The sequence below is a fragment of the Emydura macquarii genome, unplaced genomic scaffold (assembly GCF_026122565.2).
Source record: "Emydura macquarii macquarii isolate MOO-44397 ecotype Brisbane River unplaced genomic scaffold, CSIRO-AGI_Emac_v2 contig_968, whole genome shotgun sequence".
NCBI classification, from domain to species: Eukaryota; Metazoa; Chordata; order Testudines; family Chelidae; genus Emydura; species Emydura macquarii.
Window position 1 is genome coordinate 10,818,232 of NW_027131105.1, and position 15,396 is coordinate 10,833,627.

At 40.6% G+C, this 15,396-nt stretch overlaps 1 protein-coding gene across 6 annotated transcripts in view; it reads right to left on the reverse strand.

Annotated features, from left to right (window-relative positions):
- The window catches only part of ERC2 (ELKS/RAB6-interacting/CAST family member 2), a 685,232-nt gene that overhangs the window by 145,943 nt on the left and 523,893 nt on the right, over window positions 1–15,396 (reverse strand). The window lies entirely within an intron of this gene.

A 15,396-nucleotide genomic window follows, 5' to 3' on the forward strand; every position in this document is an offset into this window, starting at 1 on the left:
GACCCTGAATTATGTTCAGAACGTTATTCTCCAGTCACCTACTGAGTCTGGTATTTGCCAGTAAAATGAGAGGTTATCCAGAACCTTGTGGTGGCTTCTTAGTCCTGAGGATTTTAGTGGTGTAGTCTCGAGACATGGTCCTGGAGAGGATCCACATCCTCCCATCACTGTTCAAACGCTTAGAAATTTGGTACAAGTTCTCAATAAAATATGCAGACGCTGAAAGGATTTGCCCTAATTCAAGGCTGCAATTCAATTCCTGGTAATGTTTTTTGGTGCTTTTAGAGATAGCGAACTAGTGCACGAGTCAGTGAGGGATACTTCAGGATGTGCTTTGCAGTGGAGAGATTTACAATGGTGTCGGGATGAGGCCAACTAAGACCAGCTACTGGCCTGCTCTACTGCTGATTTCACTGCTCGGCAACTAATAGGCTCAGCTGCACTGCCCTGGAACTGCCTCATTAATCACAGCACCTGACTGGCTGCAGGATGATCAGCCAGATTTATAAGGACCAGTAACAACAGCAGAGGACTGGCTGCTTAACACCTACGCCCATGGATTTTCTGCCTTCCTGTGCTCATCTCACTCCTAGCCCTGCTCCTGTCCTGCTCCAGTCTAGACTGTCCCTGCCTCCATATGGGGCTCCATCTGAAACTGCAAGAAGCCAACCCACTGCTTTAATCACCCCCTTTCAATTTATATGAAGGGAAGGTGGTGGGATCCTAGTAACAGGATAGTTGGGATCTGGTTATGAATTATATGGAAATGTTTAAGGAAAGGATGAGGACCTGCACTGTACAATTCATTGCTAGGCATTCCCAGCTATTTTAAGTGAATACAGTTGCAGCCTAATGAAATCACATCCATTGCCTCCTTTTTTTCTTCCAGACAACATGACTGCCCACTTATTAAGTGGAGTATCTCACAGAAATTACATAACACAAATGCTCCATAATTTCCACTGGCTGTCAATACATGCCCAAGTGGAATTCTAGTTGTTGGTTTTTATCTATAAAACCCTCATAATTTGGGACTGGTTTGCCTGACCTGTTGCCACTCTCTGTGCCACACTACAACAGGTGAGACCAATAAAGTACTCAAACTAGATTTAAGATTGACAGGGCTGCTGGTAGAGTTTTCGCTGAGAGCCCTTAACTTTGGAATGTTATGTTCCCCATTATGTTCTGTCTGAGTCTGAATTTACTAACCTCCTGGGCATGCTGCAAAGTTCATCTTTTTTTTCTTGGCTGTTTGGGTTGGTGAGAGATATGGTGTCTTTGATCTGTTGTAGTCATTATTATAAACAAGTGATGGTATTATTAAGCATTGATGTATGTATAAGTTCTGTAAGAAAGTGAATGATCTTAACTTTATTTTTAAAAGTATAAGCAATTTTTTAAATAACTGTAATAAATTATTGCAACTTATACTTTTTGTTTTTAAAAATACAATTAATTAGTCAAGTTTATCTATTTGTTAGGGGACTGCCATGTTAGAAGATGAACTTCCTTTCACCACCCAGAGTATTTTGTTTTTGAAGAATTCTTTACACTGTACAATAATTGTCTTTACTCATTTAACAAACCACAGCACTTATCATATTAATATTCAAAGAAGTTTGCCATATGCAATTTATTTTATTTTTACTTTTTGCAGTTACATGTATTCTGTCTAAGTAATGAATAAAGGGTAACCAAATATTTGAATCTTTATTTGTTTTCAGTTTATGGAACACCAAAAATTTTAATTTTGTGAAGCACCTAGATAGAAATCTAAGAGTTCAATTGCAAACTCTGTACTTCCATTGGTATGCCTACTAAGATAGGCACTATAAAACCTAAATAAATAGATTCACTATTGAATAAATTACTCTTGCTCATTTTTCATTAGTGAGTAAACATCTTAACTTCTTGAGGACAACTATCCTGTCTAGATCAACCAACCTGCTCCAGCTGTAACTATAGCATACAAAATGAATGCTTTCAAAATGCAACACATCAAGAGGGACAGTAATATTGGGAGGTTAAGGGCACATGGAACAACTTCAAGATATTTCAGAAGGAAGAGAGGAGATGAGACAACAGCACACAAATATTTCCCTAATTAGTACCTTAAAAGACTGGTCATAAAAAAAAAGAGGTAGGATACCAGAGTCATATTGACTAATGATGACTTCCTTCTTAAGGGAGTTACTATAGGCATTGCCAGAAGCATGCATGTCATCATATGATTCAAATTTGCATAGGGCAACTTACTGATTGATCTTTTTTGGTACAGTAAATCGTTTAAAAATTTGTTTCAAGCTAAAGAACCAATTTAAAAAAGACAGATGTACAGTTTTAGGGAACAGGACATGCATTGATCAAGAACTGGAAGACAGATTACACTGGCTTTCTAAGACACAGACAAAAAAGAAAAAAGACACAAGGAATATCACTGAACTGTAGTAAAGAGAAGACATTTTGCCCAATAAGCCGTATGTCTGCATGGTAGTCAAGAGTCATTTGTTCGGGCCTCACAATCGGAACATTTGCTTCAGGCACTTCCAAAGTGTTGTAAAGGCAAGTTTTAAACAGGACAGGTCAAAAAAAAAAAAAAAAAAAAAAAAAAAAAAGGGTGCTGAAGTGGGAAATAATATTTCAAGAGATAAAATAGCTTCAAAAAGTAACAAATAACTGACAGTCATCAAATGGAACAAAGGAGTTGATGTAACCATGAAAGAGAAAAGATTTAGAACTAATTTCTGCTGTCTGTTGCAATTATGCAACTCCTATTAAAGTTAATAGAATTCCACTGGTGTAAATGAAGATAAAATTTCCTAATTTCTAAGTTATTAATATTAACTTTCAGAAAGATAGCATACAACAGATTCATGTCACAGCTGTAGTAGACTATGAGACTGTCTGGAGCACATTTATAAAATATACTTCTACGTGGAAAAATTAAGTGCTTGTAAAGGGCACCAGATTGAAAGTATGAAAACTGAAGTTCTCCACTGATCCACAGAACTGCAGACAGTCTTCTAAGTAACTGCTTGCATATGGACCTCAATAGGGGGCCTTTTCTAGGGGTAAGAAAGCAGTTTAGACTCTAGTAACCATTTGTTCCTGGGCTTCCATGTCAGACTGCCAACAGGGAGTGTGAATTACACTAGCAGAACTGATGATTGTTTCTATGATATGGGCACCTGACCCCCACAAATCAGACTGGAACTACCAAATTCATTTCACATACAGCCATCCACTAAAAAGCTGCTTGATGATAATGACTTGGAGGTAAAATGCCCTATATCCTACTACTAATATCCTGAGTGCGACAATGAGGCAGCCAGGTTTCTCCTCCGTCATCCCAGAGCACAACATTTTAAATATCAAGGTCCTTGCTTACTGACATCTTCCTCTTTCTTAGATGTCAGCTAAGAGGCATTAGACTTCCAAACACTTATGTCTGTAATCATTCAATCATGTTTAGGCAACCAAAGCATCCAAGGTTTATCCATATGGCACACAGCTGGGTTTACCCCAGCAATAAGACACATGTGTGCTGGCAATGGATGTAATGCCATATTATAATAACCTTCAAAGAGATATTGAGGTGTAGGACTGTGTATGTTCTCAGATTTTTTTGCTCCAGTTTAGAATGCAAATATTATCCACGGGCAAGGCCTTTCCTCTTTCTCCTGCTCAAAAACAACATGAGGTAACCTATGGAAGCTTGGAAATATTCACCTCCTGGCTTGCACCTGCAAAATCTACAGGGCCTGAGAGCCATGTGCCTCACTTATTGTAATTCATCAACTGGGATTAGACCTCTGATATTTCTATTTGAAACACAATATGAATTTGTCCAATGATTACTTGTATTTTAAGTAGAGATGTTAGTCTTTATCAGGAATGAACCTGACAAACAAATGGCAGCATTTCTTTTTACAATTTCCTGATAATAGGTTATTAATACATTTATAATACTTTCACACCAACAGCTGGAAAATGCCAAATGGAAGTTATTTTGCAAAATTTGGATGCATTCCATATATCTTACAAAAATGACGTAAGGAATGTATCTTTTGTTGAAGAACATAGCAAAAAGGAGACATTTGTGGCCTCATTTTTGGAGGAGTCGATTAGTGGAGCCCCAGCAGCACCCAAGAAAGTCAGTGGGAACTGTGGGTGCTTAGTACCATCAAAAATCAAGCCACTTAAACCTCTTATAGAGCTTAGATTAATTTATGGCACTTGATATTTCAGAAGCAAATGGTTTTTTTGTTTAATGACAGAAACCAAATCAGATGGAGATGCTAATAAATAGCCGTGAATTCTAACTGAAGGTTGATAATGCAATTTTTTTTTTTTGCCAAACCCATGGTACACAGTAGCACAGTTGACTATAAAGACATTAATTGCTGGAGCAAACATAACAGTAGTTGGTGAAAGTAGCAGAGTTGAAAAGATTAACAAAGAATTATAGGATCGAAAAATAAATAAATCCAGAATTTAAGAACATTAAACAAAGCAGCAAATCATTTAAACTGTAAATGTTCTGATTCAAAGCTCGAAGTCAAAACAGTAATACCCAATTAAATAAAAAGTTGGGTTTTTTTTTCAAATTGTAACCATGAAAAAAGGAAGACAGCAATGCTGATTATCTAAAAATACTAATCTGTGTAATATTCACACTGTAGAGATGACCAAGTTTGCATTATAACAGACAAAATGAATCATAACCTATAAATTACATACAGTTGCAGAAGCATATTTGATCACCATAAATTACTTTCAGAGAGCCTAAAATATAGATCAAAGTCATAAATTTAAAGAAGAAATGCTGTCTGTGGTATATAATGGCCAAGCAAATGAAATAAAAGGAGAGTGTAGAGTGAATGTGACCACAAAAGGAAAAAGCACACTTGGCTGTTTGTTGTACAGTAGTCCCAAACGGAAGACATTTTCCATTAGATGAATGGGCATGTGTGTGTTTTAATTTATTAAAAAAACATAAAAAACTACAGGTCAACATGACCTTAACCAAACAATAGACTCCAAAACATAGACGAGAGAAAAAGTTTCTAAGTAGCATTTCAAATACTACCTGAATCAACAACACATCTGGAAAAAATTGTGACAGAAACAGTAAGAGCTAGTTGCTATGGAAAATGCTCTCAAACTTAATGTATGGGTGGCCTAGTGGCTCACACAAGTGATACTTTCCATTCTGGGATGAACTGCCACTAGAAGGAAAAATACTACTGAAGGCAAATGGGATCATAATTACTATTTCTACGTGAAATTAAATCCTAGAGAGACTTTAGAGACATCTGTTTACTTGCCACACATGAATAAAGACATTGAACAGGTGATAGGAAATAGCAGTCTATGTCTTAAATATCACTACAACTGTTCAAAGGAGACAGTGCTGACAGAAACCGTGCATGCATATCCATAGGAAAAGGTAGGCTCTAGCTTTTTTCACTGTCATTTAAGGACTATGTGTTAATAACTAACTATTATTCTACCTTTCTGTAGATGGCTGTCCTGTCAAGCATGATATCAAGTGTTGCAATTATAAACTCCACATATCCACAATCCAAATCTAAATGTAAATGAAATTCATATTCTCTAGGCATGGAATCCATGTAACAATGGTCCACTGTATTCTGGCAATGAGTCAGGTTACTTACAAGTCCATTCTTCCCCCAAGTAAAATGGCAATGTAGAAACTGGGGAAAGGGCTACTGAGAAAAGAATCAGAGGGAACACTAATAGATATTTGTATTTTTCTGGAATATGAGATGGATCCTAGCCCAGTGGTGTGCAAACTGCTCCCTGCCCCGGGGGGCACAAGAGGTTTGGAGGGATGGGTTGGAGGGAGGCGCAAAGAAACTTCAGCCTTTCACCCTTTTAAAAAACAAACATACAAATAAAAGTACAGGCTGACGTATATTCAACAATTTAGTAAGTTTAATAAATGCAGCAGGCCTACTATGCCTTTAAAATAATTTTTAATTCTCATTAATTTTAAAACTCATTTAATGAGGATTCCTTTCCTCCTGATATATGCCATAAGAGCAGTCATGCATTTGGTGCAGACTTGGGGTCAGAAGAGAGGCCGAATGGGAAAACTGCATACTGAAAGTGGCGTTCTCCTACCATAAAATGAAGAAACTTCTTGCGGCTCAGCAGAATTGCCTCATGGAAGTAGGCATCCTAAAGGTCCATATCAGTGATCCAATCATTTTAAGACAGTGTGGGGAGGATACCGATAGAGTGACCATGCTGAACCTCATGTATTTGATAAATCTGTTGAGGCCGCGAAGATTGAGAATGGGTCTCATCCCTCCCTTGGGCATTGGTATCAGGAAGTACCGGGAGTAGAAGCTTCGGACCTGGAGTTCCAGAGGAACTTCCTCCATCGCTGCCAATGTCAGCAGAGAGCTGGCCTGCTTGATGAGCAGTGTTTTCTGAAAGGGGTCCCTGAAGAGGGACGGGGAGGAGGGGGGAGGATGGAGTGTGAAGAAGAAATGGATGGTGTAGCCTGATCTGAAAGTGTTTAGGACCCAGCTGTCAGTGATCAAGCTCCAAGCATTGTAAAAACAGACCAGCCCGTCCCCAAAGCAGCTGGGGGATGAAGAGGGTGGAACAATGACTGGAACAGTGCTGTGGATCAAGGAGTCAAAATGGGTGTTTAGCAGGTGCTGGGGGAGGACAAATGGACTGGACAAACCCCAAGCTCAACTGGTTCCTCTTGTGAGATGTATCCCTCTTTCTGGGGTAGTGAAAGGCTCCATATAGGAGTGCTGCAGGCGATATGGTTGCTGCTGCTGAGTCTCATAGCGGCATCTCTATCTGGACACTGTGCACATCCCCATGAACAAGATCCAGCCATCAAAGGGCAAGTCCTCAATGGCTTGCTGGACATCCAAGGGAATCCGAACATTTTGAAGCCAGGAAACTGTCCTCATAGTAATCGCAGAGACCATCACCCTGGCTGTAGTGTCCGCAACATCAAGGGTGAACTGCAGCGATGTTTTGGCTACCAAGTAGCCTTCAGTGACAAATGCCCAAAACACTTCACGCAAGGCCTCGGGCAACTTGTTCATGATTTTGGACACTGCTGACCAACTGAAAAAAAACTTATTTGTATAGCAAGGCTTCTTGATGCGCGATCCTCATCTGTACAGATGATGAGGTATCTTTCTGCCCAGAAGATCCAACCGCTTGGATTCTCTGTCCTTGGGGGTGGACATGAATCTGCACTGCTGGGCCCTGCCATTCACTGCCATTACAACCAGGGAATTCAGGGATGGATGGGAATATAACCCTTCAAATCCATGCATAGGACTGAATTAGTGCTTCTCCATGCTTTTGGCCACAAGCAGTACCAAGGCCAGTATACTCCAGAGGACTCTCGCTGGCTCGAGGAATGCATCATTAATCGGGAGGGCTACTCTCCCAGGGGGACAGAGGGATGTAAAATGTCCACCAGCTTGCAGGTGTTCTGGAGAAACTCTGCCTGGATGCCAAGGGATGTGACTATGCAGCATAAAAGGCCCTGGTATGCCTTAAGGTCCTTTGGAATGAAGGGGGAGAATGAACCAGGCAGCATGGCATCAATCGGAGATGAGGAGGAGGCTCTTGACTAAGCCAAAGCCGGCTCTTGTTCCCGAGATGATGTATCTGGAGAGGACGACTCCAGTTGCTCAGCCCTGAGGAAAACCGCCAGTGCCTGGGTTTGCAACTGATCCGCATCCGCCATCATTGAACGGTACAAGGAGCAGGATTTCCATGAGTGAGAAGCATCCCACTAAGTCCAAGCAGGCCACTGAAATACGTAGAGCATTGATGGCCAGTAGGTGCTGGGCCAGGGACCTCCATTCCAGTCACAGGTTATATGCCATCCCTGGGAGTCATAGTGGTCCATTGGCAGTCCTCGGAGCTCGTCAGGTGATGTGGAGCGGGAGGATGACGAGCACCAGGATCTCTGACGCAAGGTCAGAGCGACTCCCAAGGGAGCCAATAGGCAGTCCAATTCATCCATCACCCAGCTCAAGGCAGGAATACACACACACACACACACACATACACACTGCAGTGCCCCTGATAAAGGCAGTACCGTTGGTGCCAAACATGCCAGTACCACAGGCAGGGTTGGTTCCAGCACAAACATCAGTACTGGAAAGCCTGACTGCATCAACGCTGAGCGTGGTGAAAGCCACCATGGAAGCATCTGTGGCATCAATTGTAGCTGGACCAAGGAGAGTCCCAGTACCGAGGTCCCCCTTACCGATTCCAGTACCAGCTCCATCCCAACTACTCAAAGGGGAGCTTCTGGGTGTGATGTTGACAGGCCCTATGATTCAGTGGCATGCTCCACTGGAGGGACTGTCAAAGGTGCGAGCCTGGAAAGACCTGGACCAACGATGAGGATGGAACCAAAAGGCTGAGCAGGGCCATCGCAAGCTGATGTGTTGACACAATGTATAGAGTCAGTATCAGCATCATCCTTGTCGGTACCAGACTCAACGGATTCCCGGAGGCCAGAACTGGAATCAATGGTTTGGGGTTTCTTACCTCCCTACTCAGTTCCAGAGAAGGGTCAGAGGTACCCGCACCATCCAACATGCTATTGCTGGCCACGTGCCAATCCATGCTTTTCCTGGGGGAGCCAGATGAGTCATCCTAAGACCTGGAGTGGTATCAATTGATCTTATGAGACCTTTCTTGGCACCAATGATGGAGAATGCCTCGTCAGAGAATGCTCCTGTGCCTCGTCAGAGAAACACCTGCCTCAGAATGAGAGGTGGCAGCGCTCTTCAAGCCCGAAGGCGATCTTCGGCCCAAGGAGGGCCTTGGCATCTGATCAGGCCACATGGTTTGCTCAAACCAGCACTGCTTGAGGCGACAGTCCCGTGCCACCTGGGTCCTCTTCTTGAACGATCTACAGATTGAACAACTCTCGGTAAATTAATCTGAGAGCAATTTGACTACACTCCCACTGAGAAAAATGCAAGGCAGTGGCCATTTTGAAAGAAGGCGTTTTGTTAATGGCAACCCCACAGTTAAAGTATGGAAATGCAGTTAAGGCATCTAAACAACCCAAATTCCACCCTGTAGTGGCACCATAAGAAAAAAATGAATTTTTCTTTAGAAACTAGTTTTATCTAATCTTAGAATATAAACAATAATAATTCTATGGTTATTGTATAGTGTCACTAGTAGGTAGAGTAAAGAATGTTTGGATGTCTGAATTGAGCATTTTCATATCTTAACATGTTTGAATTCATTTTAAATGTTAACCTTAATACTGAATGTTCTGGGTTTGTAACTCTTGTTTTTGGGATGATTACATCCCTGTAATGTTTCTATTCTTAAATTATTGATGTGTGCTCAACCTTAACTCTAGTTTAACACAATTTTCATCCGGGAATAAATAGACAGAGACTGAGATAGAAAACAGTATATTGCTGAGTAGAGCAATGGTGGTTGATTAAAAAAATGCATTCAGTACAGGGATAACATCTTCAATAGCAGATCATAGTACCATCTAAATGTTGTGGGATGAAATACTTTTAAAGAACCAGGGGTCCTAGTCAGGAGTTTTCAGTAAGTTGGGAGGTTTTTTTGCATGCTCCTCTCTGCACATGGAAGTTGTGAGCAGAGCCTGAGAGCCATACTTTAAAAGACATGACAGACAAGGCTGCGGAAAGACATTGGGTCATGTACAGAAATCTGTATATGGATCTCGAGGCTGTCACAGGTAGGAAGGTGATGGGAAAGAGAATGGCATTTCAGATGAGGAATAGGGGAGGAGTTAACATCTGCTGAATTAGGGAAGAGTGAAAATTTGGACCCATAACCTCTCCTGCTAATAAACTCAAAGATATAGACATGTAGAAAATGGAGAAAAAGTACCCTGGCACAATCAAAGTGAATGCCTTTTCAGGATTTAGTTGCTTAGTAGCCTACCAGATGGACCTTAAGTCCTCTCTGGTGCTTGAGTGCAAGTTCTACAAAATATAACTAACCGTGTGACAGGATGTTGCTGTTGACCTACTCTGTTACCACATTTGAACCTTTCAGTGAAATACTGATTCCTGCTCATTCACTGTGATAGGGGCAGCTCATTAGTTCTTCTTTGAATACAAAAATAGTGGAAGTGGCTCTGTGGGCATACGAAACAGCTGTATTTAGGATTACATTTTTGTTGAAGTTTATATTTTTAAATAAAATCACCCACTTTGTTGTCCAGTCTAATTTTAGAGAGGAGTCAAACAGTAAAGCTGAATGGCCAGATCAAAACAAAAGAGGTAGTTCCATGTTAATGAACATTTGTGGAAGTCACTCTGATAAACACAAATATCTCCAATTGTTTGGGATGAATGGAATATACTCGATGCTTATGAAGGTTGATACTTTCAGTTCACATTTATAGGGTATTACTGAAGCTAATCCATGTAGTGAGAGGAGATTAAGCAAACTTCAGAAGATCATGGAAGGTTGAGTATCAGTGCTTACTCCCACAGCAAAGTTGTAGTTGATAACAGAAGACTTTAGTGATTATGAAAGGTACACTCATGTATGTTGACAGCTTATCTTGTTTTCTAAGAGGAGGTTGTCTGGTCCACCTGTATTTTAAAGGAGAAAGATCTACCTTGCAATTACCGCAATGTCCAATAAATGCACATTTTATAGTAAAAAGATAACCTGCTAATTCATGTTTGTGCAGGACTTTTTATATTGTGATGGGGCCAGCCCTGATGGCTATAGGAGGGTGCTACTATTTGAGTGCAGGATGGGTGGGCGGGCACAAGCCCGCCCACCACTAAAGGCCCCTCCCCCAGCCTAAGGGGAGGAGCCACCAGATCCAGGACTCAACTGAATATGGGGGACAACAAATGAGAAAACAGGAAGGGGTGTGATGGTCAAAGGGTCAAACGGAGGGAACCAAAAGGGGACACTGAGCAGAGAGCCCCGGACAGCGCCCACTGCTCCCGGAAGGTGTCAAGGGAGCCAGCGGACACCGCCCAGAGGAACTCTGCCCGGATGCGGGAGTGCACAAGGGAACGGAAGTAGGCCCCAGGCATATATATCAGCCCCAGGCTTACCAAATCCCTGTTCCCTGGGTAACACAGCCAGGGTTACTCCAGGTTAATTGGGTCACCTGAAGCCAGTTAAGGAGCTTACCACAGCAGGTAAAAGCCTCTGTTTCAGGCAGGCAGGGGCAGCTGAGAGGGAGTTGAGCGGAGCAGAGCAGCGCAGCTACGAGGCTTGGAGCTAGTGTGGGTGTTGCGACAGCACCCAGCCACAGGAATTAAGGAGAAGCCTGTCCAGGCAAGGCCGGGGGATGCCGGCCCCAAAAGCCTGAAGGATGACCACAAGCAGGGGGGCCATGGACAAGTGACCCAGGGAAGGTAATATCCCATGGACTAAGCTGTTTGAGGCTACTCCTCGCAGGGTCCCTGGGCCAGGGTCTGGGGTAGAGGGTGGGCCTGGGCCCGCCTGCTCCCACCCAGCCACACCACCGGCATAGCCGAAGGGAGTGCAGACCCACAGGGCCAAACAGGCCTACCTCGCCACAATATGTAAAGCATTTTTTATATGTAATAGTGATGGCCAGATCCACTGCTATAGCCAAGGAGTCCTTAGTGCATCCAGTGTGATGGGAAGGTGAAGGTGCTTTTTGCACCCCTTTCATTCTGGGGGACAGCCAGCTGATGATCTACTACAATCTCTTGCAGAAATTAGAGCAGCCTTGGGGCTGCTGTAATTTGTACCAGCCACAAACAACTTCCAACAGCCATTATGTTAACTGAAAATCAGTTCTACTTCCTCCACACCTGAGAGAGGGGTGGCACAGGAACTAACTGCTACAGTTGTTCTCTATCCACAAAGAATCCCTCTATGCAAGAAGCAGCTCTAATGCATCAAAGGACTGAGGCCTATGTATTTAATAATTATTGTGATTGTATTGAGTGAGAGCTTAGTTTTGCAAGTGAAAATTAACGCCACAGACTAAAGACAGCAGAGTAGAAAAACTGTCAACAGCTATGATCCTTCCCTCATCAGTAACAAAAAGAATCCCTGGAAATCAGTATTGTGTTATGTTGCTGATTGTGTTAACACTGTTAATGATGAAACATTATTGTTAAGTTGTAGACTTCATTTTCTGAAGATAGTTTTGTCACTGATTGTCTTGAGATAAGATCCTACTGATGGAATAAATTCTTAGTTGCTACAGTCAGGAGGGCACCAGATGGATACTAATTACCTAACCAACTAATGAGATATTTACCATCTCCAGACACTGTAATTCTAGCATCCTTCCTGATAGTGATCTGGACAAATATTGTTTTTCTGCATGAAAATAAAAAGTACTGAATTACCATATTAATTGACATTGTACATATAATACCCTATTCTAGCTCTATTCTGTTTGTGTTCACTTACAAGGAACAAATTTATGTCTGTCTCTCTCAAAACCACAACTATCTTACGGAAAGATTCCAAAGAGATCCACCATTCCTTCACTGATCTTCTACAAATCCCATTAGAAGGTTATATTCCATTTATTTACAACAACAGTAAAATACATAGCTCTGGCAACTGCCTTTTCATAAAAGAAAAACAAAAACCTTATCTGAGAAGCACAATGACAATGTAAATATCTATAGAAAAGTAATGGCTATTAAGACCAAGTCTATCCATACCTGGCTGAACTGTTTCAATCATATCGAATCTGAGGTTGTTTGTGTGAAGGTTTGAACTCTTTTTTGGGGGGGGGGCTATATGCTAAAGAATTTGATATGAATCCTACAATTTATTCCAGCTACTAAACCCCTTTAGCTTACCGGTAAAAGAAAACTGAACTGTATGTAAAGGATTGTCCACACCACTCCAATATGAGAAGAGGACACTCCACATGCAGATATTCCATTCCAACATTGCTCAGTTGCCTCTGTGGCATGATCCTCTCTAGGTCTGGTGGACTCAAACTGGGGCAGCTCAGTCTGGCACCACTATAGCCATGAAGAGCGTAGGCAAAAAAGACAACGTAGTCCAATCTGAGGCTATATCTGCATGGAGTATGGGGAGTGGTTTTGGTGGCTGCTGTGGCAAGTGGGAATAGAATGGACACCAGAGGCCAGTGCTGGGCCGCAGATCAAAGTAGCCCCTACGATTGACCAGTCAAGAAGGAACATCAGGAGAGGTTGATCAAAGAGATTACCTCCTTCTAGAGTCCCTCCTCCTAGAGTCCCTCCACAGGCTTTTTTTGCAGGATGGGATGATCTGATCATAGCTGTAATAGTATGATGATCATAATGGCTATACTGTATTCATAGGAAACAAGTGTAGTTTATAGTAAAAGAAAAACTACAGTTATTGCTATGAACTAGTAATAAATTGATTTTATTTACATATACAGTGAAATGAAAATGTTTTCAGTCCAGCTGATAGTACGCTTACCTTTTAAATACTACTACTAAGTAAAGCAGCTGTCCGCACGTTACATATTGATCAATAACAAATGGTAAAGATGAAGAGAAACCACTTTCAAAATTAGTCCCTTTTCTTGTGTAGGTCAGGCCTAATTTTCCTTTAGTTCATATTCCTTGTATTACTATTTTTTTTACTTTTTAAAATTACTTTGCATATTTCTAGGCCCACGTTAAATAAAATAAATCAGGATTTTTATTCATCAGTGATTACTGATTATGCAAATACTGCAACACAGAAAAATAGAATCTATTAAACAATTGTGGTGGGTTTTATAACAATTATTGTAAGAACACTTATTATATCCCAAACCAAGAACTATGGCAGACCACAAATTAACAGGGCTTTACTAACTAGAAATGATGTGACTGCCAAATGTAGTAGTTAAGATATTATTGCTTCTGTAAACTCTAAACTGAAGTATAAAGTAGACATGTAATCTTCAACTTCCTAAACACTCCAATTTGGCCACTAAAATGCTGTTTTACATTTCCAAACATTTTCCCTTGTCACTACTTTTTATACTTCAGTTCTCAGGTTGTAAGTATTTGTTACTTCCAAAGCAACTCCTTTTGAACACAGAATCATGGGAGGCATTTGTTACTAACTGCTAATGCAGCCTGCCAAACAACAACTCCCTGCTGGTGACATGACCACCTAGTGACCTCTAAAAATGTTTTAACAATGTGAAAAATATCTCCCTCTTGTAGGAAACAGCAATTTTTTAAATTAAACGTACATTGAATGTTCGCTTACATACAGATAAATGGTATTCAGAATCACCTTCTCTGTTTCCAATTTCATCTTTTGAAACCCAGCCCAAACCTAAATAAATAAACGTTGATACTAAGAGGAAACTAAGAGCTCAAGAGCCTTGTGATTTCACAAACAGCTTTTTTCCATTTTCAAAAATCTAAACTTCAAGCCAGACATAGAACAGGTAATGAAAAGAAACAAGTTTGGCAGCCCCTATATGGGTCTAAACTGAAAATATGTCAGGCAAAAGTAAGTGGCTATAATTTGGCAGGCTTAACGTCTTTAAAAGTTTGCAGCTTGCTAAAAAGATTTTTTCAGCATATAAAATTTACAAATTGAAACACTATCATTGTGTTGAAAAGGCACCATGACACAATGTCAACATCATCAATTTTTAAACATAATTTTATCATTATGTGCCCTTTAAGTACTATCACAGTACAATGAACAAATCAATTCTGATATCTATTTGTGTGACAGAGAACATCCTATGTGAAAATGGTTTATATTGCTTTCATATTGTTAGAGAATTTTGTTTGTCATTTTATGTTACCAAGCCATTAACAGCCTTCAAGTCCAATACAATATTGGATAAAGTACAATAGATTTGATATAGTCCTAACTTCCTTATGCAAACAGGATGCAGAAGAAACAACAATGGAATTTAGTGAAAATCTTATTTTTATATAAAATGTAGGAATCGTCGTAATATTCCCTTTCTCGACTATAATTAGATATTTTTGAGATAGTACTCATAAAAGGCCCACATTTGTAATACTCATTCCGTCAATATTTTATTAATTTCACTAATGATTGCATTAATTTCAAAAAGAGTTTGGCATTAAACAAGATTGCAGGATTTGGTCTCCCTCAAATATATTTTGCGCTAAATTTTTCTCTGTTACTGTTTTTCTCTCTGGTGTACAGGAAAACAGAATTTAGCTTTTGTTTCTATGATATTTTTAAAATTTAAAGTACATTTTAAAAAGAAGATACCCATTCAGCCAAGCTCTACCTCTGCTGTACCCTTTGCTTTTCATCAAAAACAACTGCTATGATTTTAACTTGAAAAGAAAGTAAAGAGTGCAACACTCATTTTGGAACTATTTCAGTCCTTCCAAACAAAACAGATAGATAACATATATTGAA